The 25075-nt window shown below is 38.0% G+C and overlaps 1 protein-coding gene and 1 long non-coding RNA gene across 3 annotated transcripts in view; one reads left to right on the forward strand and one right to left on the reverse strand.

The window, feature by feature from the left end:
- LOC120478286 (uncharacterized) overlaps nt 1–25075 on the reverse strand; it is a 220987-nt gene that overhangs the window by 139911 nt on the left and 56001 nt on the right. The window lies entirely within an intron of this gene.
- LOC148997335 (uncharacterized) lies at nt 1192–24989 on the forward strand. 2 transcript variants are annotated; one of them, XR_016146336.1, is made up of 4 exons: nt 1192–1603; nt 1998–2076; nt 24107–24178; nt 24284–24989. It is a non-coding gene; the product is annotated as an uncharacterized LOC148997335 (long non-coding RNA). The 2 variants fall into 2 exon arrangements; XR_016146331.1 differs by having other exon boundaries at nt 1192–2076.

Here is a 25075-nt window from a genome sequence, read left to right on the forward strand (position 1 = left end):
TCTTTCGAACATCTTCTGCTTGCAAGGCTTTAATCAATCTCTTCTGCCCATTTTTTTTCTCTAAACAGAAAAAAAAATCTTGATCTGACCAATGCACCCTGTGTTGTGTAATCCAGCAGATCTGCTAACTGAGCTTTCTTTTTGAAAAATAGTTCAAAATTATTACTTGTCCCAGTTGATTCAGCTATTTTTTGACACTCACTTAATTCATTCTCCAAAATTTCCATAGATTTTTTAAACTCCATAGTGACATTGCGAGTATATTGTTGACAAAATTGTCTTATTTTAACTTTACCAATGTCCCACCACTGCTGTATTGATCTAAAATTAGACTTTGATTTTCTATAATTCTGCCAAAAATACTTAAAAGAGTCTTTAAAAAAACTATCGCTCAGTAAAGAAATATTGAAATGCCAATAGGCACTGCTCGTTTTACTGGAACTTAAAATAAAACTGCATTGTACCATACTATGATCAGAGAAACCTATTGGAATTATAGAGCATATTTTGAAAATATTAAACTGATGTGAAAACCCATACAATCTGTCCAATCTGGCAAAGGATGTCCTGTTTTCCCTCATATGAACCCATGTATATTGTTTTACATTTCCATTTAATTGTCTCCAAATATCACACATTTCAAACTTTTTAATAAAATGAATAAGACATTTCTGAGATGGTAAATGGGGTTCAACATGGTTCCTATCAATCATACTTTCTGTGCAATTAAAATCACCCCCCAAAAACAAATATTCCTCCTCTGAGCAACCTTGTACAGTCGTACCTAATATATCTAGAAAAAGCAATCTCTCCATAGGGACTGTTGGAGCATAAATACAAATAAAAACCAAAACATAGTTTTCATAAACAGCCCTGATTTTTAATAATCTTCCTTTCACAACTTCATCAACTATGTAAGAAATTGGACTAAAATTCTTAGAAAATAACACTGCAACTCCTGCACTTATTGAAGTGTTATGGCTTAGAATTGTTAACCCCTCAAAATCTCTTTCCCAGTCTGCTGCATTCCCCCCATCACTATGTGTTTCTTGTAACATTAAAAGATCAAGATTTTTTTGTTTCATTAGTACATTTAACATTCATCTTTTCTTAATATCTCTAGCACCATTTACATTCAGGGTTGCTAGATTAACTTCACTCATGGCCAATAGGAGAAAAACCCACCCAAAAAAAGAGAAGGGTCTGACTGCAGAGCCGCAGAGCCGCAGTTTTACCCCAGCAGTTTCACCCCAGCAGTTTTACCCCGCGCATGCGCAGTTTCACTATAGCAGTTTTATCCGCTCGTTTTGAATAAGTTATTAAATTGTCTTCACTGCAGTCAGTTCAGCAGTGCTGTTGGACAAATCATTCTTTTATTTAACATATATTCATGTCGCAGGAAACTTGCAGCACCAGGCCGTTGGATCAAAATGAAAAAAAAAAAAAAAAAAAACAAACAAACAAAGTAAGGGTATTTTGTTGTCTTGTTTTCGGGACACTTTAACGTCCTGATTGATTTCTTTGTTTTTCGAAATGCAATTTGCCATTTCAGCATATCTCCCATCAACTCGATATGACATCCTGTCGGTTCTTCATGATTATGGTAAGTTATTGGACTTTTATCAGTCTGTCTCCACTCTGTTAAATCAAAAATATATTGTAAAATGAATGTTTCAGTATGCTTTACACATCGTATTGAATGAACCCGTTGATTTCACTGCTGTAAGTCTTACTTCTACGTTATATTAATATTATTGTTGTTAATAGTATTCATGGAAGTATTGCTTTTTTCTCAGCATGACATTCATGACACAATAAGTGGTGCCTTCTCCTCATGGAGAATTTTGTTTCTAGGGTTTAGTTATTATTATTTGTCATTTAGCAGACACTATTATCCAGAGTGACTTTTAGTAAACTAACTTTAGGGACAGTCCTTGGTCAGGACTCAGTATTCTGCACAACTTTGTTCTCATTGTTGTCTTTTTGTATTTTGTCAGACATGGAAGGTGGCTTGCACATTGGGCTGAGGCGGTTGGATTGCACATGGTGGTTGGATCTTGCCTCACTGACAGTGAAGTGAGCTTTTGTTGTCAAAGTATTTTGTTTATTTATTTATCTATCCTATTGTCAGTCGACAATATTCTATACTTAGACTTTCAGGGGACACAGATATCAGTTGGGTTCTTAAAACACACCAAGTCCCATTGTTGCAGGGTTGATCCTTGAAAGACCCTAAAAGACCCCTGTGAACACACATGTGCCCCAAGCCAAATGGTATAGAGCTAGTCTGATCATTACAGGCATGCACTACTTTAAATATATGTTCTTGCTAAATGTAATGTTGTAGTTTTATAATGCGGTATTAAAAAGGGCTTAAAAATTTTAACTGGTGGACACCCTGTATTAGGGCAGGGACATTGACCTTTGTTATTAGGGCCCAAGCCCTGAAAGGGCGAAGGCCCTATTGTTTTCCTAAGGATTATTAGGGCCCAAGCCCTGAAAGGGCGAAGGCCCTATTGTTTTCCTTAGGATTATTATTATTATTATTATTATTATTATTATTTATACGACTATTCGGGCACTTTTGGGGCCCTTAACATGCTCAAAAACTCTTGAAACTTAGCACACTGGTCAGAACCCGCGGCCATCAGGGCCGGGCTGAAGATGGTACCCGGGCGTGGCAGGGGGGCTAGACAGCGCCCCCTGGAACGGGGTCCGAAAACTTGGTCCATAAATCAAACACGCTTGCATGTAATAATATGAAACTCGGTGCACATATAGATCTCATCGTTCATATATACCTCATACTATTACTTTTTACCCCAGCCCAACAGGAAGTCGGTTATTTAGGGTTGTTCATAAAACACTCGCAATGGAATTTGAAGTACTACTCCTAGAGAATTCAAACTCACGGCACGAAACTCGGTCAGCATGAAGTCAAGGCATTGACGATGAAAGTTTGCGAGGGGATTTTTGATATCTCGAACGGTTTGGCCATGGCGAGGAAACGAAATTATGGCGAGAAACGTGAAACAGGAAGTGTGTTATAACTTCAGCATACATTAACTGATCTTGATGAAACTTCAGCAGTGTGTTCGCTGTAAGAGGACGATCACATGGATGTGACTATTGTGAGTCAAAGTTATAGCGCCACCAACTGGTAGCAGGAAGTGTGTCACTTTCAAAATGCTTTGAACTCACCCTTTTATTTTTACCCGATGTGCTTCAAACTTAATCTGTATAATGTAAATACATAGCAGATGAAGACCTGTGAATGGATTCTTGATATCTTTGATACTGTTGCCGTGGCAACGCATCAAACTTTAAAATTCTTTTTTTTTATGATTTTGAGACTCTTAGCGGCTTTTGGGGCCCTTAACGGGTTTGAAAACTCTTGAAACTTTGCACACAGGTCAGATCCCACAGCCATCAGAGCCGGGCTGAAGATGGTACCTGGGTGTGGCAGGGGGGCTAGACAGCGCCCCCTGGAACGGGGTCCGAACACTTGGTCCATAAATCAAACACGCTTGCATGTAATAATAAGAAACTCGGTACACATGTTGATCTCATCGTTTCATCTATACCTCACGCTCTTACTTTTTACCCCAGCCAAACAGGAAGTCGGCTATTGAGGTTTGTTTGTAAAACGCTCGCAATGGAATGTGCAATACTCATCCTAGAGAATTCAAACACACGGCACGAAACTCGGTCAGCATGAAGTCAAGGCATTGAGGATGAAAGTTTGCGAGGGGATTTTTGATATCTCGAACGGTTTGGCCGTGGCGAGGAAACAAAATTATGGCGAGAAACGTGAAACAGGAAGTGTGTTATAACTTCAGCATACATTAACTGATCTTGATGAAACTTCAGCAGTGTGTTCACTGTAAGAGGCTGATTACATGGATGTGACTATTGTGAGTCAGAGTTATAGCGCCACCAACTGGCAGCAGGAAGTGTGTCACTTTCAAAATGCTTTGATATCACCCTCTTATTTTTAACCGATTTGCTTCAAACTTCATCTGTATAATGTAAAAATACAGCAGATGTAGACCTGTGAATGGATTCTTGATATCTTTGATACTGTTGCTGTGGCAACAAATCAAACTTTAACATTCTTTTTTGATACTTTTGGGACTCTTAGCATGCTTGAAATTGCTTGAAACAGATAGATACAGATAGCTCGACAGATACATCACATTTATTAGCCAGTAGGCATGTGCAACTTTGGCAAAAGATTAAAGTAATGTCAAAAAAGTAAACAGTAAACACTAAAAGCCTCATATCTTCTAAAAATGTAATTATACATCATTTGTTTCTAAATTAAATTATACAAATATTATAATTAAACCAGTTTTTCCCTTTTTTCATTTAAGAATTATGTTTACGTTCAAAAACAGCCAGAATGGTTTTAAAATTCAGAAGAAGAAAAAATAATCTGAGTCATACGTAGTGCTATACTGCCCTCTTGTGTTCAATATCAGGTAGGCCTATTGTGTATATTCCCACCGGTTAATCAACGTGTGACTCCGCTGGGACTCGGGAACTTTTAAATCGCTTACTTAAAACCGAAAGTCAAAATACAGATATCCGCACAAGACATTAATGTTGTGGAGTAGAGCAAGCATTTTAAATAAATTCCTATTAAGTAGGATTGAACTAAACAGAATGAACGTTCACTCTGTTCTGCTGGTTCCTCGCTGTTGGCGCGCACAGTTATGAATGCTTGTGCAGCCATGAGTTTTAGTTTAATTTTAAAATTAGCGCAATTTCGGGATTTGTATTATTTGAATTTATTTTTAAAAAACACAATGTTGAGTTTTATTGTAACACTGTTTAATCGCGCCCACGGTTATATTTTGTATATTATATATAATTATAATGTATTTCTGTATAAAATAATACTACAATAAAAAACACATTTGTGACCGACCTGATCCAGCAAAATTAGTCACAGTGACCCAAATTTAAAAATTGAGATTTTGATATTAATGGAAAGAGGACACTGTAAGCTTTCAAATGATACCTTGGTCATACCTTGAATGGTTGTAACGATATACAGATTTGAATTCTGGTCGTCTGCCCTTTTTTTTCCAATTGAAAACCTAAGAAAATCGCTTTTAAAGTTTTTTTGCCCGTTTTTTTTTTTTTTTTTTTATATCTTTCAAAATCCATAGCATTTTAAGGGATAAACTATTTATTTTATATAGCTTGATTTGACCAAATAGATTAACATATATAAATGCAATTTAACGAGGCTGAAACTCAACTTATTTTTAATTTTTTTGAAATAAATAATTAAAAAGTCACTTTTACAAAAATGTTCTAAAATCAGAAAGATTAAAGAGGAGTCAGAGAGAAATTCAGTTTTCATACGGATTAGCCCACATAAGCAGAGAGCAGTCTGTTTTCTTTCATTTTGAATGGTTGTGTTTAAAAGTAGACATTTCAATATATATGTCTGTGAGGATACCTTATACGCTGACTTTCGGTTCATGAGACAAGCTTCAGTTCACGTGCCGCGCGTCTCCGCGTCGTGATTAGGCCTAGCCTATTGTCTGCAATTTATTTCTTATTATTAAATCCTAGTAATTGGTTGATGAAACATTGATTTAAATTAAGATAATTATTTTAAAACGAAATTTACTTTAAAGAAAGGCTTTGTGCTTGCATGTTTAAGCTATGTGAAAGTTTTAGTGCTGCTTCCAGAGAACGGTCACGTTCGGATTGTTTTTCCTCATAAATGCGAACACGGAAAATAAAATAAAGATTTTATGTTCTGGAGAGAGTCAACCCTTCTTCATCGGGTGAGTATTACTTTTGGTTTGTGCAGTGTGGTTCACATAGGCCAATTTATTAAAATATTTAATTATCTGGGAATTGGATGCTGAAATTGCCCAATTTAAAAAAAAAAATTAGTAATAATTTAAGTTTTGTGGTGTAAGTCTACGTATTTTATAGGCTAATGTTAACTTCAAATAATACTAATAGTAATTTAAAGATGTTGTAGCTAGCATTGGGTCTGGACGTGAAGGATAACTTCGGGAGTTGAAGGGACGTGTCGGTGTCGTGATTCTGTCTTCTCACACCGCGACACAGGTTCGTGGATCTGAGTGTCGCGATCGTTACAGCCTTACATAGGCTATATTCTTCTTGCAGATAAATATACTCACGCAGTTTAGGTTAGAAGCCTCCAGTGAGTTCAACGTTTCAGGGGATACCCGGGAAATGCTCAGAGGTGACGAGGGGAGTTGAGAAGAGCAATGTTTATTTCAGCGAATTTAAAGCTTTGACAACTTTAATCGTTATTTAAATACCTTTACTCAATTATCTCGACTACGAAACCCTGTGAGATTATTTTTGAATGTCTGTTCTTTGAAATTAGCAAAAAAAAAAATATATATATATTTTTTTGTTATTTCATGGTTTTTCCACATAATCGGCCCATATCTTAAAATGGAAGGTTGCAACTTCCGACTCATTTCGCCAGAGCGGGTCACATTTGATTTTTATTTTTTAAACAATGTAATGTGTAACCTAAAAATAAACAGATTATTTGATAAATGATATATTTAAATCTCCATATTGTAGCCTAATATCTGCAGGGCAGCCTAGTCTTAATAAATGTATGCTTCATTTTTCATTTGTAAATTTGATCAATAAATTCAATAATTTAGAATAATAAGACACTATAGGGCTGTTACCCTAGGTAAGGCTGATCAAATTAAATCGGTTACACAATAATGTTACGAGATTGGTTTAACAGGAGTCAATTAAAAATCGCTGTAAAGAACGATACTTTTAAACATAACCCTAAATCACCATAAGGTGTCGCCAGATGACCGTCTTAATGAACGAGTCATGGATTCAAAATGCTGAATCATTCAGTAATGAGAAAACACATTGCTTTGAGATGCGCGATGGGTCGCTGTGATCTTTGTTTAACTATTTTCTCTGCTGAAACAGAAAAAAGTCAATATTGCATCTAAAAAGTCAATATTGCATCTAAAATGTAAGTGACTTGACTTGTGTGTGTGACTATGTTTGTTGTAGTGATAAGAGTTGCATCCTTGTTAAAGTTTAAGGCCTTGTGTTTTTGGATATATATCTTTCTTTCTTTTTTTTTTCTTTTTTTTACAAAATATGCATATAACCCATATATTTAGGGCCCAAGCCCTGAAAGGGCGAAGGCCCTATTGTTTTCCTAACGATTATTATTATTATTAGGGCCCAAGCCCTGAAAGGGCGAAGGCCCTATTGTTTTCCTAACGATTATTATTAGGGCCCAAGCCCTGAAAGGGCGAAGGCCCTATTGTTTTCCTAACGATTATTATTATTATTATTATTATTTATACGACTATTCGGGCACTTTTGGGGCCCTTAACATGCTCAAAAACTCTTGAAACTTTGCACACGGGTCAGAATCCGCGGCCATCAGGGCCGGGCTGAAGATGGTACCCGGGCGTGGCAGGGGGGCTAGACAGCGCCCCCTGGAACGGGGTCCGAAAACTTGGTCCATAAATCAAACACGCTTGCATGTAATAATATGAAACTCGGTGCACATATAGATCTCATCGTTCATATATACCTCAAACTATTACTTTTTACCCCAGCCCAACAGGAAGTCGGTTATTTAGGGTTGTTCATAAAACACTCGCAATGGAATGTGCAATACTCCTCCTAGAGAATTCAAACACACGGCACGAAACTCGGTCAGCATGAAGTCAAGGCATTGAGGATGAAAGTTTGTGTGGGGATTTTTGATATCTCGAACGGTTTGGCCGTGGCGAGGAAACGAAATAATGGCGAGAATCGTGAAACAGGAAGTGTGTCAGAACTTCAGCATACATTAACTGATCTTGATGAAACTTCAGCAGTTTGTTCGCTGTAAGAGGACGATCACATGGATGTGACTATTGTGAGTCAAAGTTATAGCGCCACCAACTGGCAGCAGGAACTGTGTCACTTTCAAAATGCTTTGAAATCACCCTCTTATTTTTACCCGATTTGCTTCAAACTTAATCTGTATAATGTAAACACATAGCAGATGAAGACCTGTGAATGGATTCTTGATATCTTTGATACTGTTGCTGTGGCAACGCATCAAACTTTAAAATTCTTTTTTTTTGATGATTTTGAGACTCTTAGCGGCTTTTGGGGCCCTTAACGGGTTTGAAAACTCTTGAAACTTTGCACACAGGTCATATCCCACAGCCCTCAGAGCCGGGCTGAAGATGGTAACTGGGTGTGGCAGGGGGGCTAGACAGCGCCCCCTGGAACGGGGTCCGAAAACTTGGTCCATAAATCAAACATGCTTGCATGTAATAATATGAAACTCGGTGCACATATAGATCTCATCGTTCATATATACCTCATACTATTACTTTTTACCCCAGCCCAACAGGAAGTCGGTTATTTAGGGTTGTTCATAAAACACTCGCAATGGAATTTGCAATACTCCTCCTAGAGAATTCAAACACATGGCACGAAACTCGGTCAGCATGAAGTCAAGGCATTGAGGATGAAAGTTTGCGAGGGGATTTTTGATATCTCGAACGGTTTGGCCGTGGCGAGGAAACGAAATTATGGCGAGAAACGTGAAACAGGAAGTGTGTTATAACTTCAGCATACATTAACTGATCTTGATGAAACTTCAGCAGTGTGTTCGCTGTAAGAGGCCGATCACATGGATGTGACTATTGTGAGTCAAAGTTATAGCGCCACCAACTGGCAGCAGGAAGTGTGTCACTTTCCAAATGCTTTAAAATCATCCTTTTATTTTGACCCGATTTGCTTCAAACTTCATCTGTATAATGTAAATACATGGCAGATGAAGGCCTGAGAATGGATTCTTGATATATCTGATACTGTTGCCGTGGCAACGCATCAAACTTTGAAATTATTTTAGGATGCTTTTGAGACTCTTAGCATGCTTGAAATTGCATGAAAATCAACAGACACATCACATTTATTAGCCAGTAGACATGTGCAAAGTTTCAGAAACGGGCATGGTGCAGGGACTAAATAGCGCCACCTTTTGACAAAAGTGGCGTTGTTAGTTTTATCTACAGTTACAAAAATCGGTATATACATTTTACTCCTCAAGCCGGACAACTTTCTAATTCTTAGTCATTAGTTTGGATCAAGAGGAAGTCAGATATTTTGGTTTGAATATGGTGAGCCTCTCTCTGAGCCTACTGTACGTCCCTATATGGCAAGCCCTTTTAACATTTAAAAGCTAAGTTTGCCTATCCGGAATTAACATTGTAGATATCAACACGCCACCTTTTGACAAAAGTGACTAGTCTTAATTACATTTTGAATAGTTTGTATTATCATTTAAGATATCTGTAATGTAATTGTGACTAGTCGAAACGACAGATAGAGTATGGAAAGCTGTTTTAACATTTCATTTAATCATGAAAGGGCTAAAGCCTGCGACACCGCCACCCCAGTGCCTTTAGGTAACTAAAGGAACCGGGGTTGCGGTGCCACCGGCTTGGGCCCGCCATCGCTGCTCGCAGCTATATTTATTATTATTATTTATACGACTATTTGGGCACTTTTGGGGCCCTTAACGTGCTCGAAAACTCTTGAAACTTTGCACACGGGTCAGAACCCGCGGCCATCAGAGCCGGGCTGAAGATGGTACCCGGGCGTGGCAGGGCGGCTCGTCAGCGCCCCCTGGAACGGGGTCCGAACACTCGGTCCATAACTCAAACACGCTTAGTATGTAATAATATGAAACTCGGTACACATGTTGATCTCATCGTTTCATCTATACCTCGCGCTCTTACTTTTTACCCCAGCCCAACAGGAAGTCGGCTATTGAGGTTTGTTCATAAAACACTCGCAATGGAATTTGAAGTACTCCTCCTAGAGAATTCAAACACACGGCACGAAACTCGGTCAGCATGAAGTCAAGGCATTGAGGATGAAAGTTTGCGAGGGGATTTTTGATATCTCGAACGGTTTGGCCGTGGCGAGGAAACGAAATCATGGCGAGAAACGTGAAACAGGAAGTGTGTTATAACTTCAGCATACATTAACTGATCTTGATGAAACTTCAGCAGTGTGTTCGCTGTAAGAGGACGATCACATGGATGTGACTATTGTGAGTCAAAGTTATAGCGCCACCAACTGGCAGCAGGAAGTGTGTCACTTTCAAAATGCTTTGATATCACCCTTTTATTTTTACCCGATTTGCTTCAAACTTCATCTGTATAATGTAAACATACGGCAGATGTAGACCTGTGAATGGATTCTTGATATCTTTGAAACTGTTGCCGTGGTGACGCATCAAACTTTACCATTCTTTTAGGATGCTTTTGAGACCCTTAGCATGCTTGAAATTGCATGAAACTCAACAGACACATCACATTTATTAGCCAGTGGACACGTGCAAAGTTTCAGAAACGGGCGTGGTGAGGGCTCAGTAGCGCCACCTTTTGACAAAAGTGGGGTTGTTAGTTTTATCTACAGTTACAAAAATCGGTATGTATATTGTACTCCTCGAGCCGGACAACTTTCTAATTGACACTCATTAGCTAGGACCCACAGAAAGTCAGATATGTTTGTTTGAATGTAGAGAAAATCTCAGAATTTTGCCAGTGTCTCAGTGTCCCTCTGTGTGAGTGAGAGGAGGGGCGCCTGTCAGGTTAATTTTAACCCTTTATTTGCTGTGTGCGACTTCTCTGGCATTTTCGGGGGCCTTAACATCCTCGAAAACTCTTGAAACTTTGCACACGGGTCAGAACCCATGGCCATCAGGGCCGGGCTGAAGCTGGTAACCGGGCGTGGCAGGGCGGCTCGACAGCGCCCCCTGGACTGGGATTCGAACATTTGTCCATAAATCAAACACACTTGCATAAATTAATATGAAACTCGGTACAATTATAGATCACATCAGGCCAAACAACTTCCGTGCTCTAAGTTTTATGACAGTTCAAATGGAAGTTTTTTATGAATTATGAATTATGGGTTGTTTGAATAATTGTCCTAGGAGAAATACATCAAATCACAATGCATGTGTTTACCAATCACAACCAAACTCGGTGTGCATGAAGTCAAGACATTGAGGATGCTCAATTCCGGACGGATTTTTGATATCTCGAACGGTCTGGCCGTGGCGAGGAAATGAATTTTATGACTAAAAAAGGACACATAAAGTGTGTTATAACTTTGCCCAATTTACCTACAGTTACAAAACTTACCACGTATATTGTTCTCGTCAAGCCGATCAACTTTCCAATTTAAAGTCATTCGCTCTGAGCAACAGAAAGTCAGATATTGTAGTTTGAATGGATTTATTTCCCCTGCGATTCTCTCTCTCTCTCTCTCTCTCTCTCTCTCTCTCTCTCTCTCTCTCTCTCTCTCTCTCTCTCTCTCTCTCTCTGTGTGTGTGTGTGTGTCTGTGTGGGGAGGGGAGGGCTGTTGTCTGTGTTTATGTGTGTGTGTGTGTGGCTGGCTGTGATTTTTCCTACAAGTCCTTGTCTCTAAGTCCTTGTCTTTTTGCATAACAATTTTGCATAACAATATTTTAAATGACAAAATAGGCATATAACCCCCATCTTTTAAATGTATAGATTGCTTTAAATAAAAGTAAGATTGTATTTGTAATTGAAGTTGAATGAATTTAAAATTCATGTGCTATATTTCAATATATTTGTTTTCCTTAAGATTTTAAAACACTAACTTCATTCTTATCTGAATTACAAATATTTGTTTCTGTATAAAATAATACTCTGACTAAAAACACATTTGATGTTTTTTTTTGGTATTTTTATTTACATGTATTTATGTGTGTGTGTGTGTGTGTGTGTGTGTGTATAAAGTGCAGGGTTTTTTTTAGATAAAGTAGAATTTCTATAACTATGTGTTGAACTAATAAATCACTCTTGTGTGTGTTAAACACAATCTACTTAATACAGACAACTTCATTATAAAGATAAATAACAAATCCCAAAAATATATGATTATAAAATATGACAAAAAAAGCCATTACAAACTATATTAATGGAAAATACACATTGCTCTTTGTATTGTTGTAAAATATTCATGAAAAACAAGATAACAAAAATCAAAAAGATAAATTATTTTAGATATAGCCATGTTTTAAATTAGGGATCGACCGATATGGATTTTTTAGTGCCGATACCGATACCGATTTTTTTCCCATCAGCCTTAGCCGATGACCGATACGGGCTGCCGATTTTCTTGAGCCGATATTTGGAGCCGATACATTTTGCTCCCTCAATTTACATCTTAAAAATAACATGATGTTAACAAATGTTACAGGTCTCAATTTAATAAAAGTAACATTTAACTAACTTCAAAAATTTATATTTAACAAATAGTAAAAACATGTGAGGTAGAACAAGAACAAGTAGATAAACAATTTAAAAAAATATTAAAAACATGAAGTAGAACAAAAAAAGTTCAGTGCTGAAAATGAATATTTAAGCATAAATTAAATAATTACACTATTGCACACAGTAGCAACCAGCATAATAAAGTGCACAGTGCACACTGTACTTCATTTTAAAAGAAACGAACTATGTACTGCATGGTTTCAATTTTCCTACATAAAATAAAATGAGCATGTCTAGTCTCTAATATTACTGCGATTGCGAGGGAGACAAACTCCACACGCCCCAAACCTCAGCCAGGTGAGCGCTGAATAAATCTCCCACAAAAAGCACAGAATAACGTTGGCATTCCTTAATCCTATGACCAGAGTTCGTTACCGTATGCATACTAGGGCTGTCAAAATTGCTCAAATGGCGTTTGCATATTCCCTCTAAAAAACATATTCGAACATCCCGTTGCGCGTTTTGTTGTTGACGCGCATTACATCTATAACAGGACACATTAATAAAAAGAGACATAACTACTAGTATTAGATGGTTTATTTGAGTTTAAACATATTTGACAACGTATTAAAAAGCAAGTAAATCAACTAATGGCCAAGACCGCAGAGCTCACTCTGTCTCGCCCTGGACTCGCTCAGGCACTCTCTCTCTCGCCCTCACGCTCTCTGCGCGTCGGTTAAATGAACAACAAACAAATGTTGAGTGCTAAACAAGAGTTTTGTGCAAGCAATTTAAGGTTGCGAGTCGCGACTCTTGTCCCAAATATAGCAGGCTTCAGTTCATTCAGTGATTGAAGTTTCACAGTATAGAACCGACAGTGAGCGCTCCGAGCGAGCTGTGCAGCTGTGGTAACGTTACAGTCTGCAACCGCGGGCGTGTTTTTCCACATTCAAATATTAATTTTCACCTTCAAAATTAATAGATATTCGAATGTAGAATATTCATAGACAGTCCTAATGCATACTGAACGGATAACCTACACCTTAACTATTTGCAGCTTCTTAATACAATGGCAAGCAGTTAAGTTTTATAGACGAGGCATTCGCGTTTTCCATTTGGACCCACAAACTTGCTTAGTTGCAAGCACATAACAGTTATAGGGCGACGTGTTTCCATTTTCAAAGTGTTTGACAATATTTCAGGAGTCAAACATTTAAAAGATCCTTTGAAAGTTTAAGTTACCATTCTCGTGAAGAGCAGGTTGCACTGATGCACTCTGTTAGTGGAGGAGGGCGGGGCACGTGAACTGCAGCATCTCCAGCAGCACGGAGCTGCCCGTGGCCGCCTGTCTATAAATAACGGCGGGAAAAAAAAAAAACTATCGGCGAACGCGCAGCGGTGTATCGGCCGATTCCGATACACGTAAAACCCTCAAATATCGGCCCGATATATCGGCCGGCCGATATATCGGTCGATCACTATTTTAAATGTATAGCAGAGATGTTAATTGAGGCAGCAACATACAAACTTTCTAGAACAACATGGACCTGGATAGCTGGTTTTTATGGAGGACAGTGAAGAGGAAGAGGGTGCAAATCAAACAGCTCATTCTCAGACTACACAGCAAACAGCTTAAGTTTTTAGTGCTTTGTTTGAGGTTTTTAGTGCTCTGTCCTATCTATTATCAACATATAATAGATGGAACAGAACAAGAAAGGCAATTAATAATCTGTCATTGCGTCACTGCATTATGATATGAAAGGCTCAGTACAGTGTGGCACAAAACGCTTATGCGCATCCCGAGTGGAGAATGATGCGCTTAAAGCCACATGGAGTTACAGCGCACAGCGCATCGAGTCCGCATTGATGCAAGCTCTACAATACACTTCTTTTTGATAGTCAAAGCGGGGGTTACGTTTTTACACGTCGTACAGAATAACCCTAAAGGCACCAAGGTGGCGGTGCCACCGGCTTTATATTAAATATAAATATAGCTGTGAGCAGCGATAAAGGGCCAAAGCTGGCGGTACCACCATCCCGGTGCCTTTGGGTAACTAAAGGCATCGGGGTTGCGGTGCCACCGGCTTGGGCCCGCAATCGCTGCTCGCAGCTATATTTATTATTATTATTATTATTTATACGACTATTCGGGCACTTTTGGGGCCCTTAACATGCTCAAAAACTCTTGAAACTTTGCACACGGGTCAGAACCCGCGGCCATCAGGGCCGGGCTGAAGATGGTACCCGGGCGTGGCAGGGGGGCTAGACAGCGCCCCCTGGAACGGGGTCCGAACACTTGGTCCATAAATCAAACACGCTTGCATGTAATAATATGAAACTCGGTACACATGTTGATCTCATCGTTTCATCTATACCTCGTGCTTTTACTTTTTACCCCAGCCCAACAGGAAGTCGGCTATTTAGGGTTGTTCGTAAAACACTCGCAATGGAATTTTTAATACTCCTCCTAGAGCTTTGATCCAAATTCGACGAAACTCGGTCAGCGTGAAGTCAAGACATTGAGGATGAAAGTTTGCGAGGGGATTTTTGATATCTCAAACGGTTTGGCCGTGGCGAGGAAACAAAATCATGGCGAGAAACGTGAAACAGGAAGTGTATCATAACTTCAGCACACATCAACCGATCTTGATGAAACTTCAGCAGTGTGTTCGCTGTAAGAGGACGATCACATGGATGTGACTATTGTGAGTCAAAGTTATAGCGCCACCAACTGGCAGCAGGAAGTGTGTCACTTTCAAAATGCTTTGATATCACCCTTTTATTTTTACCCGATTTGCTTCAAACTTCATATGTATAATGTAAACATACGGCAGATGTAGACCTGTGAATGGATTCTTGATATCTTTGAAACTGTTGCCGTGGCGACGCATCAAACTTTACCCTTCTTTTAGGATGCTTTTAGGATGCTTTTGAGACCCTTAGCATGCTTCAAAATGCATGAAACTCGACAGACACATCACATTTATTAGCCAGTAGACATGTGCAAAGTTTCAGAAACGGGCGTGGTGAGGGCTCAGTAGCGCCACCTTTTGACAAAAGTGGGGTTGTTAGTTTTAACTAGAGTTACAAAAATTGGTATGTATATTGTACTCCTCGAGCCGGACAACTTTCTAATTTACACTTATTAGCTAGGACCCACAGAAACTCAGATATTTTTGTTTGAATATGGTCACTCTGAGCCTACATGTCTCTGTGTCTTTGGCTGTCTTTGGCTGTCTGTGTGTGTGTGTGTGCCTGTGTGTGTGTGTGTGCAGGGGGAGGGGGCTTAACCATTTCACTGCTGTGTGTATGACCTGCATAAAGAAAATACATTTCTCAAGCCTGGTATTTTTTAAATAAGTTTTTATTTTTGTTTTTTATAAGTAAAGACATATAACTAGTTTAATTGTAGTGCATTGACAATAGTTTTATTTAATTAGTTTATTAATCAGATTAACTTGGTCAATAAACTTGGTCTGAAAATTTGGTCCATAAATCAAACACACTTGCATGCAATAATATGAAACTTGGTACACATATAGATCTCATCGTTTCATATATAGCCTACTTCACACTCTTACTTTTTACCCCAGCCCAACAGGAAGACGGCTATTTAGGGTTGTGTTTAAAACACATGCAATGGAATTTAAAGTATTGCTCCTAGAGCACTGAACCAAATTCGACAAAACTCGATCAGCGTGAAGTCAAGACATTAAGGATGAAAAGGTGCCAAGGGATTTTTTATATCTCGAACGGTTTGGCCGTGGCGAGGAAACGAAATTATGGCGAGAAACATGAAACAGGATGTGTGTTATAACTTCAGCATACATTAACTGATCTTGATGAAACTTCAGCAGTGTTTTCGCTGTAAGAGACCGATCACATGGATGTGACTATTGTGAGTCAAAATTATAGCGCCACCAACTGGCAGCAGGAAGTGTGTCACTTTCAAAATGCTTTGAAACCACTCTCTTATTTTTAACCGATTTGCTTCAAACTTCATCTGTATAATGTAAATACACGGCAAATGTAGACCTGTGAATGAATTTTTGATATCTTTGATACTGTTGCCGTGGCAACGAATCAAACTTTAACATTCTTTTTTGATGCTTTTGGGACTCTTAGCATGCTTGAAATTGCTTGAAACTCAACAGATACATCACATTTATTAGCCAGTAGACATGTGCAACTATGGCAAAAGATTAAAGTAATGTCAAAAAAGTGAACACTAAAAGCCTCATATCTTCTAAAAATGTAATTATACATCATTTGTTTCTAAATTAAATTATACAAATATTATAACTTCCCCAATTTTTCATTTTTTTCATTTAAGAATTATGTTTACGTTCAAAAACAGCCAGAATTGTTGTAAAATTCATAAAAAATAATAATCTGAGTCATACGTAGTGCTATACTGCCCTCTTGTGTTCAATATCAGGTAGGCCTATTGTGTATATTCCCACCGGTTAATCAACGTGTGACTCCGCTGGGACTTGGGAGCTTTTAAATCGCTTACTTAAAACCGAAAGTCGAAATACGGATGTCCGCACAAGACATTAATGGTGTGGAGTAGAGCGAGCATTTTAAATAAATTCCTATTAAGTAGGATTGAACTAAACAGAAAGAATGTTCAGTCTGTTCTGCTGGTTCCTCGCTGGTGGATCATATGATTACTTTGTCATAATCTATGACAAAAATGCTATTATAAACCATATTAATAATAGATAATACACATTGCTCTTATTTTTGAAAAATACATTCATGAAAAACAAGATAACAAAAATCATAAAAAATATAGCCATGGCTGCTATAAATGTTTGAAATGCATAGGACAGATGTTTAATGACGCAGCAACATATAATTGAAAGGCAATTAATAATCTGTCATTACGTCACTGCATTATGATATTACGGCTCCAATACGGTGCAGCACAAAGCACTTATGTGCATCCCAAGCGGAGAATGATGTGCTTGAAGCCACATGAAGTTACAGCGCAGTGAGTCCGTATTGAAAAGTTCAAAGCACAAAGGAAATACATATTTATGAACAGTGTATTATACATTATCTATCTATGCAATAGTTTATTGAGCCTTTTCTTTTAAAGGTTTTAAATTTCAGTTACTGTGTGCGTGAAGAACAATTATAGTGCTCTGACTCTAGTGTTGTGATCTAACCGACAGCGTCCGACACCCGGTAGAAAGTAACACGGTTAAGTTACAGCAATAAAGTCCAGCAAGAAAAAGTTTCTTCATTCGAAAATATAGACCTTTAGACCTTTATCTTAAAGATCCAGTATAATAGGATTAACATTCAATCATCTTGAAGATCGTTTCATCATTGACTGTAACCGAATGTGACGTGCTGTTTGAATGCTGAATGGAGAATGACTGACAGGCGCAGAGAGGGAAAAGTTTGTGTTCTTGAATTTAATGACTTAAATATTAATTTCTATATCACATAATAGCTTCAGAACACTAATAATACAGTACACAAAAACTTTATGATACTTTAGAAAGTTTTTGTGCCTTTGTGCCTAACATAGAATAGTATATATGCACAATATAGAATTTGAATCAGCCTCGTCAAAGATGGCAGTGTCAGAGCCGATACCGATCCTGAGTATCTAATCGGCGCACTTCTTTTCAACAGTCAAATTGAAATTGAAATTGAAATTGCTTGAAACTCAACAGATACATCACATTTATTAGCCAGTAGACATGTGCAAAGTTTCAGAAACGGGCATAGTGCAAGGACTAAATAGCGCCACCTTTTGACAAAAATGGGGTTGTTAGTTTTATCTACAGTTACAAAAATCGCTATATACATTGTACTCCTCAAGCCGGACAACTTTCTAATACATAGTCATTAGCTCGGACCAAGAGGAAGTCAGATATTTTGGTTTGAATATGGTGAGCCTCTCTCTGAGCCTACGTCCCTGTATGGCAAGCCCTTTTAACATTTAAAAGCTAAGTTTGCCTGTCCAGAATTAACATTGTAGATATCAACAACGTCTTTCTGTCTATTCGTAATTACATTTTGGATAGTTTGTATTATCATTTAAGATATCTGTAACATAATTGTGACTAGTCGAAATGACAGAGTATGGCAAGCCGTTTTAACATTTAATCATAAAAGGGCCAAAGCCTTCGGCACCGCCACCCGGGTGCATTTAGGTAACTAAAGGAACCGGGGTTGCGGTGCCACCGGCTTGGGCCCGCCATCGCTGCTCGCAGCTATATTTTAGATTTATTATTTGTTTTAAATTAAATTAAGAATGTATTTTTGGTAATTGAACCTGAATGAATTTAAAAATGAATGTGCTATATTTCAGATCATATATTTGTTTTTCTTAAAATTTGAACTAACTTTATTCTCAGCTGAATTATAAATATTTTATTTCTGTATGAATTAAAAACACATTTGATTTTTCTTTTTTAATCAATGTAGAATGTGTAACTGAAATATAAACAGATTAGGGCTCTGTTCGAGGACAAGTAACTAAAACCAATGTGACATGATGAATGTTTGTTTCCCAAACCATCTGAGTAACAGCTTACTTTTCTTTCTTACTATATTCTTTCTTACTATAAACTGTGCTGTAGAGCTTGCATCAGTCAAAGCAGGGTTACATTTTGCATGTCGTGCACAATAAACCTAAAGGCACCAGGGTGGCGGTGCCACCGGCTTCATATATATATGTATATATACAGTATATATATATATATATATACAGATATATATATATATATATATATATATAGCTGTGATCCGCGATGAAGGGCCAAAGCCAGTGGCATGGCCACCCTGGTGCTTTTAGGTAACTAAGGAACCGGGGTTGCGGTGCCACCGGCTTGGGCCCTTCATCGCTGCTCGCAGCTATATTTATTATTATTATTATTATTATTATTATTTATACGACTATTCGGGCACTTTTGGGGCCCTTAACATGCTCAAAAACTCTTGAAACTTTGCACACGGGTCAGAACCCGCGGCCATCAGGGCCGGGCTGAAGATGGTACCCGGGCGTGGCAGGGGGGCTAGACAGCGCCCCCTGGAACGGGGTCCGAACACTTGGTCCATAAATCAAACACGCTTGCATGTAATAATATGAAACTCGGTACACATGTTGATCTCATCGTTTCATCTATACCTCGTGCTTTTACTTTTTACCCCAGCCCAACAGGAAGTCAGCTATTTAGGGTTGTTCGTAAAACACTCGCAATGGAATTTTTAATACTCCTCCTAGAGCTTTGATCCAAATTCGACGAAACTCGGTCAGCGTGAAGTCAAGACATTGAGGATGAAAGTTTGCGAGGGGATTTTTGATATCTCGAACGGTTTGGCCGTGGCGAGGAAACAAAATTATGGCGAGAAAAGTGAAACAGGAAGTGTATCATAACTTCAGCACACATCAACTGATCTTGATGAAACTTCAGCAGTGTGTTCGCTGTAAGAGGACGATCACATGGATGTGACTATTGTGAGTCAAAGTTATAGCGCCACCAACTGGCAGCAGGAAGTGTGTCATTTTCAAAATGCTTTGAAATCACCCTCTAATTTTAACTCGATTTGCTTCAAACTTCATCTGTATAATGCAAATACATGGCAGATGAAGACCTGTAAATGGATTCTTGATATCTTTGAAACTGTTGCCGTGGCAACGCATCAAACTTTACCATTCTTTTAGGATGCTTTTGAGACTCTTAGCATGCTTCAAATTGCATGAAACTCGACAGACACATCACATTTATTAGCCAGTAGACATGTGCAACGTTTCAGAAACGGGTGTGGTGAGGGCTCAGTAGCGCCACCTTTTGACAAAAGTGGGGTTGTTAGTTTTATCTACAGTTACAAAAATCAGTATGTATATTGTACTCCTCGAGCCGAACAACTTTCTAATTGACACTCATTAGCTAGGACCCACAGAAAGTCAGATATGTTTGTTTGAATGTAGAGAAAATCTCAGAATTTTGCCAGTCTCTCAGTGTCTCTCTGTGTGAGTGAGAGGAGGGGTGCCTGTCAGGTTAATTTTAACCCTTTATTTGCTGTGTGCAACTTCTCTGGCATTTTCGGGGGCCTTAACATTCTCTAAAACTCTTGAAACTTTGCACACGGGTCAGAACCCATGGCCATCAGGGCCGGGCTGAAGCTGGTAACCGGGCGTGGCAGGGCGGCTCGACAGCGCCCCCTGGACTGGGATTCAAAAATTTGTCCATAAATCAAACACACTTGCATGAATTAATATGAAACTCGGTACAATTAAAGATCACATCAGGCCAAACAACTTTCGTGCTCTAAGTTTTATGACAGTTCAAATGGAAGTTATTTATGAATTATGATGCTTTTGAGACCCTTAGCATGCTTCAAATTGCATGAAACTCGACAGACACATCACATTTATTAGCCAGTAGACATGTGCAAAGTTGCAGAAACGGGCGTGGTGAGGGCTCAGTAGCGCCACCTTTTGACAAAAGTGGGGTGGTTAGTTTTAACTAGAGTTACAAAAATTGGTATGTATATTGTACTCCTCGAGCCGGACAACTTTCTAATTGACACTTATTAGCTAGGACCCACAGAAAGTCAGATATTTTTGTTTGAATATGGCCACTCTGAGCCTACATGTCTCTGTGTCTTTGGCTGGCTGGCTGGCTGTCTGTGTGTGTGTGTGTGTGTTTGTGTGTGTGTGTGTGCAGGGGGAGGGGGCTTAACCATTTCACTGCTGTGTGTATGACCTGCATAAAGAAAATACATTTCTCAAGCCTGGTATTTTTTAAATAAGTTTTTATTTTTATTTTTTATAAGTAAAGGCATATAACTAGTTTAATTGTAGTGAATTGACAATAGTTTTATATAATTAGTTTATTAATCAGATTAACTTGGTCAATAAACTTGGTCTGAAAATTTGGTCCATAAATCAAACACACTTGCATGTAATAATATGAAACTTGGTACACATATAGATCTCATCGTTTCATATATAGCCTACTTCACACTCTTACTTTTTACCCCAGCCCAACAGGAAGACGGCTATTTAGGGTTGTGTTTAAAACACATGCAATGGAATTTAAAGTAATGCTCCTAGAGCACTGAACCAAATTCGACAAAACTCGATCAGTGTGAAGTCAAGACATTAAGGATGAAAAGGTGCCAAGGGATTTTTTATATCTCGAACGGTTTGGCCGTGGCGAGGAAACGAAATTATGGCGAGAAACATGAAACAGGATGTGTGTTATAACTTCAGCATACATTAACTGATCTTGATGAAACTTCAGCAGTGTTTTCGCTGTAAGAGACCGATCACATGGATGTGACTATTGTGAGTCAAAGTTATAGCGCCACCAACTGGCAGCAGGAAGTGTGTCACTTTCAAAATGCTTTGAAATCACTCTCTTATTTTTAACCGATTTGCTTTAAACTTCATCTGTATAATGTAAATACACGGCAGATGTAGACCTGTGAATGAATTTTTGATATCTTTGATACTGTTGCCGTGGCAACGAAACAAACTTTAACATTATTTTTTGATGCTTTTGGGACTCTTAGCATGCTTGAAATTGCTTGAAACTCAACAGATACATCACATGTATTAGCCAATAGACATGTGCAACTATGGCAAAAGATTAAAGTAATGTCAAAAAAGTAAACACTAAAAGCCTCATATCTTCTAAAAATGTAATTATACATCATTTGTTTCTAAATTAAATTATACAAATATTATAACTTCCCCAATTTTTCCTTTTTTTTCATTTAAGAATTGTGTTTACGTTCAAAAACAGCCAGAATTGTTGTAAAATTCATAAAAAAATAATAATCTGAGTCATACGTAGTGCTATACTGCCCTCTTGTGTTCAATATCAGGTAGGCCTATTGTGTATATTCCCACCGGTTAATCAACGTGTGACTCCGCTGGGACTTGGGAGCTTTTAAATCGCTTACTTAAAACCGAAAGTCAAAATACGGATGTCCGCACAAGACATTAATGGTGTGGAGTAGAGCGAGCATTTTAAATAAATTCCTATTAAGTAGGATTGAACTAAACAGAAAGAATGTTCACTCTGTTCTGCTGGTTCCTCGCTGGTGGATCATATGATTACTTTGTCATAATCTATGACAAAAATGCTATTATAAACCATATTAATAATAGATAATACACATTGCTCTTATTTTTGAAAAATACATTCATGAAAAACAAGATAACAAAAATCATTAAAAAAAAATATAGCCATGGCTGCTATAAAGCAACATATAATTGAAAGGCAATTAATAATCTGTCATTACGTCACTGCATTATGATATTACGGCTCCAATACGGTGCAGCACAAAGCACTTATGTGCATCCCGAGCGGAGAATGATGTGCTTGAAGCCACATGAAGTTACAGCGCATTGAGTCCGTATTGAAAAGTTCAAAGCACAAAGGAAATACATATTTATGAACAGTGTATTATACATTATCTATCTATGCAATAGTTTATTGAGCCTTTTCTTTTAAAGGTTTTAAATTTCAGTTACTGTGTGCGTGAAGAACAATTATAGTGCTCTGACTCTAGTGTTGTGATCTAACCGACAGCGTCCGACACCCGGTAGAAAGTAACACGATTAAGTTACAGCAATAAAGTCCAGCAAGAAAAAGTTTCTTCATTCGAAAATATAGACCTTTAGACCTTTATCTTAAAGATCCAGTATAATAGGATTAACATTGAATCATTGAAGATCGTTTCATCATTGACTGTAACCGAATGTGACGTGCTGTTTGAATGCTGAATGGAGAATGACTGACAGGCGCAGAGAGGGAAAAGTTTGTGTTCTTGAATTTAATGACTTAAATATTAATTTCTATATCACATAATAGCTTCAGAACACTAATAATACAGTACACAAAAACTTTATGGTACTTTAGAAAGTTTTTGTGCCTTTGTGCCTAACAGAATAGTATATGCACAATATAGAATTTGAATCAGCCTCGTCAAAGATGGCAGTGTCAGAGCCGATACCGATCCTGAGTATCTAATCGGCGCACTTCTTTTCAACAGTCAAATTGAAATTGAAATTGCTTGAAACTCAACAGATACATCACATTTATTAGCCAGTAGACGTGCAAAGTTTCAGAAACGGGCAATGTGCAAGGACTAAATAGCGCCACCTTTTGACAAAAGTGGGGTTGTTAGTTTTATCTACAGTTACAAAAATCGGTATATACATTGTACTCCTCAAGCCGGACAACTTTCTAATACATAGTCATTAGCTCGGACCAAGAGGAAGTCAGATATTTTGGTTTGAATATGGTGAGCCTCTCTCTGAGCCTACGTCCCTGTATGGCAAGCCCTTTTAACATTTAAAAGCTAAGTTTGCCTGTCCGGAATTAACATTGTAGATATCAACAACGTCTTTCTGTCTATTCGTAATTACATTTTGGATAGTTTGTATTATCATTTAAGACATCTGTAACATAATTGTGACTAGTCGAAATGACAGAGTATGGCAAGCCGTTTTAACATTTAATCATAAAAGGGCCAAAGCCTTCGGCACCGCTACCCGGGTGCCTTTAGGTAACTAAAGGAACCGGGGTTGCGGTGCCACCGGCTTGGGCCCGCCATCGCTGCTCGCAGCTATATTTTTTGTTTGTTTTTGTAAAATGGATTGATTCAAATAGATGAATTCTCTCGTGCAAATTCGAAGTAAATCAAATCTTAGTTTGGTTCTGCATTGCATATGCATGAAATTATACATTTTATTAAATGAAACATTTTGTAGTGGACAATTGAAATACATTACATCACACTGTGCTCTTCTACAACAGATGAATGGACCAGGAGAAATTGAGTATGGAGTAGGAGCGCTGGAGGGGGACACGACACCACACAATCTTGAGGTATTTTGTAGAGTTCTGCAATGTATATAATATATTTAGACGTTTTATTTATCTGAAAATATAAAATTGTTGATTGCTGTTAATTTTCAAATATTTTTCATAAAGAATGCCAATATGATGAGCAGCATCAGGAAAGGTGTGGAATGGTTGAAGGATAATCACCCGCTGATGAAGTTTAAGTCCTTGCCACCACGCATTGACAGCATGGAGGAGGAAGACAGCCCTTTCTCCACTACATTCACATTGTGCCACAACTTTGGATGAGGATGATAAATTAAGAGCCACATTCTATTTTACATTTAAAAACAGAGAGGTCATGCCCTTTTTCATGTCTGAGGTTAAGGACAAAGAAAAATGTAAGAGTGTCATCATTTTAAAACCCAGACATTTAATTATTATTATTTATTTTCTAATTGGTGACAGACTTGCTGTCTGTCTGTAGCAGTATGTCTGTGTATGTATATTAGACGGTCTGTCTGTATCAATATGTCTGTCTGTGTATCAATATGTCTGTCTGTCTCAGTGTGTCTGTGTATGTATGTCAGTATGCCTGTCTGTCTGTATCAGTATGTCTGTGTGTATGTATATTAGTTTGTCTGTCTGTATCAGTATGTATGGCTGTGTATCAATATGTCTGTCTGTATCACTGTGTATGTGTATCAGTGTGCCTGTCTGTCTGAATCGTATGCCTGTCTGTCTGTATCAGTATGTCTCTCTGGTAATTGAATTGAAATATAATTGTATTCTTGGTAATGTCTTCAAAATTAATAAAATATTTGAAATAATTGTTAATAATTTGTGTTCAAGTCATTTGTTTCATCAGGCAGATTTAATTAATTTAAGAATAATTAGACATATATTGATTTATATAGTTCGCCTTTGAATGTCTAATCAGAA

The sequence above is a fragment of the Pimephales promelas genome, chromosome 2 (assembly GCF_988280905.1).
Source record: "Pimephales promelas chromosome 2, fPimPro1.hap1.1, whole genome shotgun sequence".
Taxonomy (NCBI): Eukaryota; Metazoa; Chordata; class Actinopteri; order Cypriniformes; family Leuciscidae; genus Pimephales; species Pimephales promelas.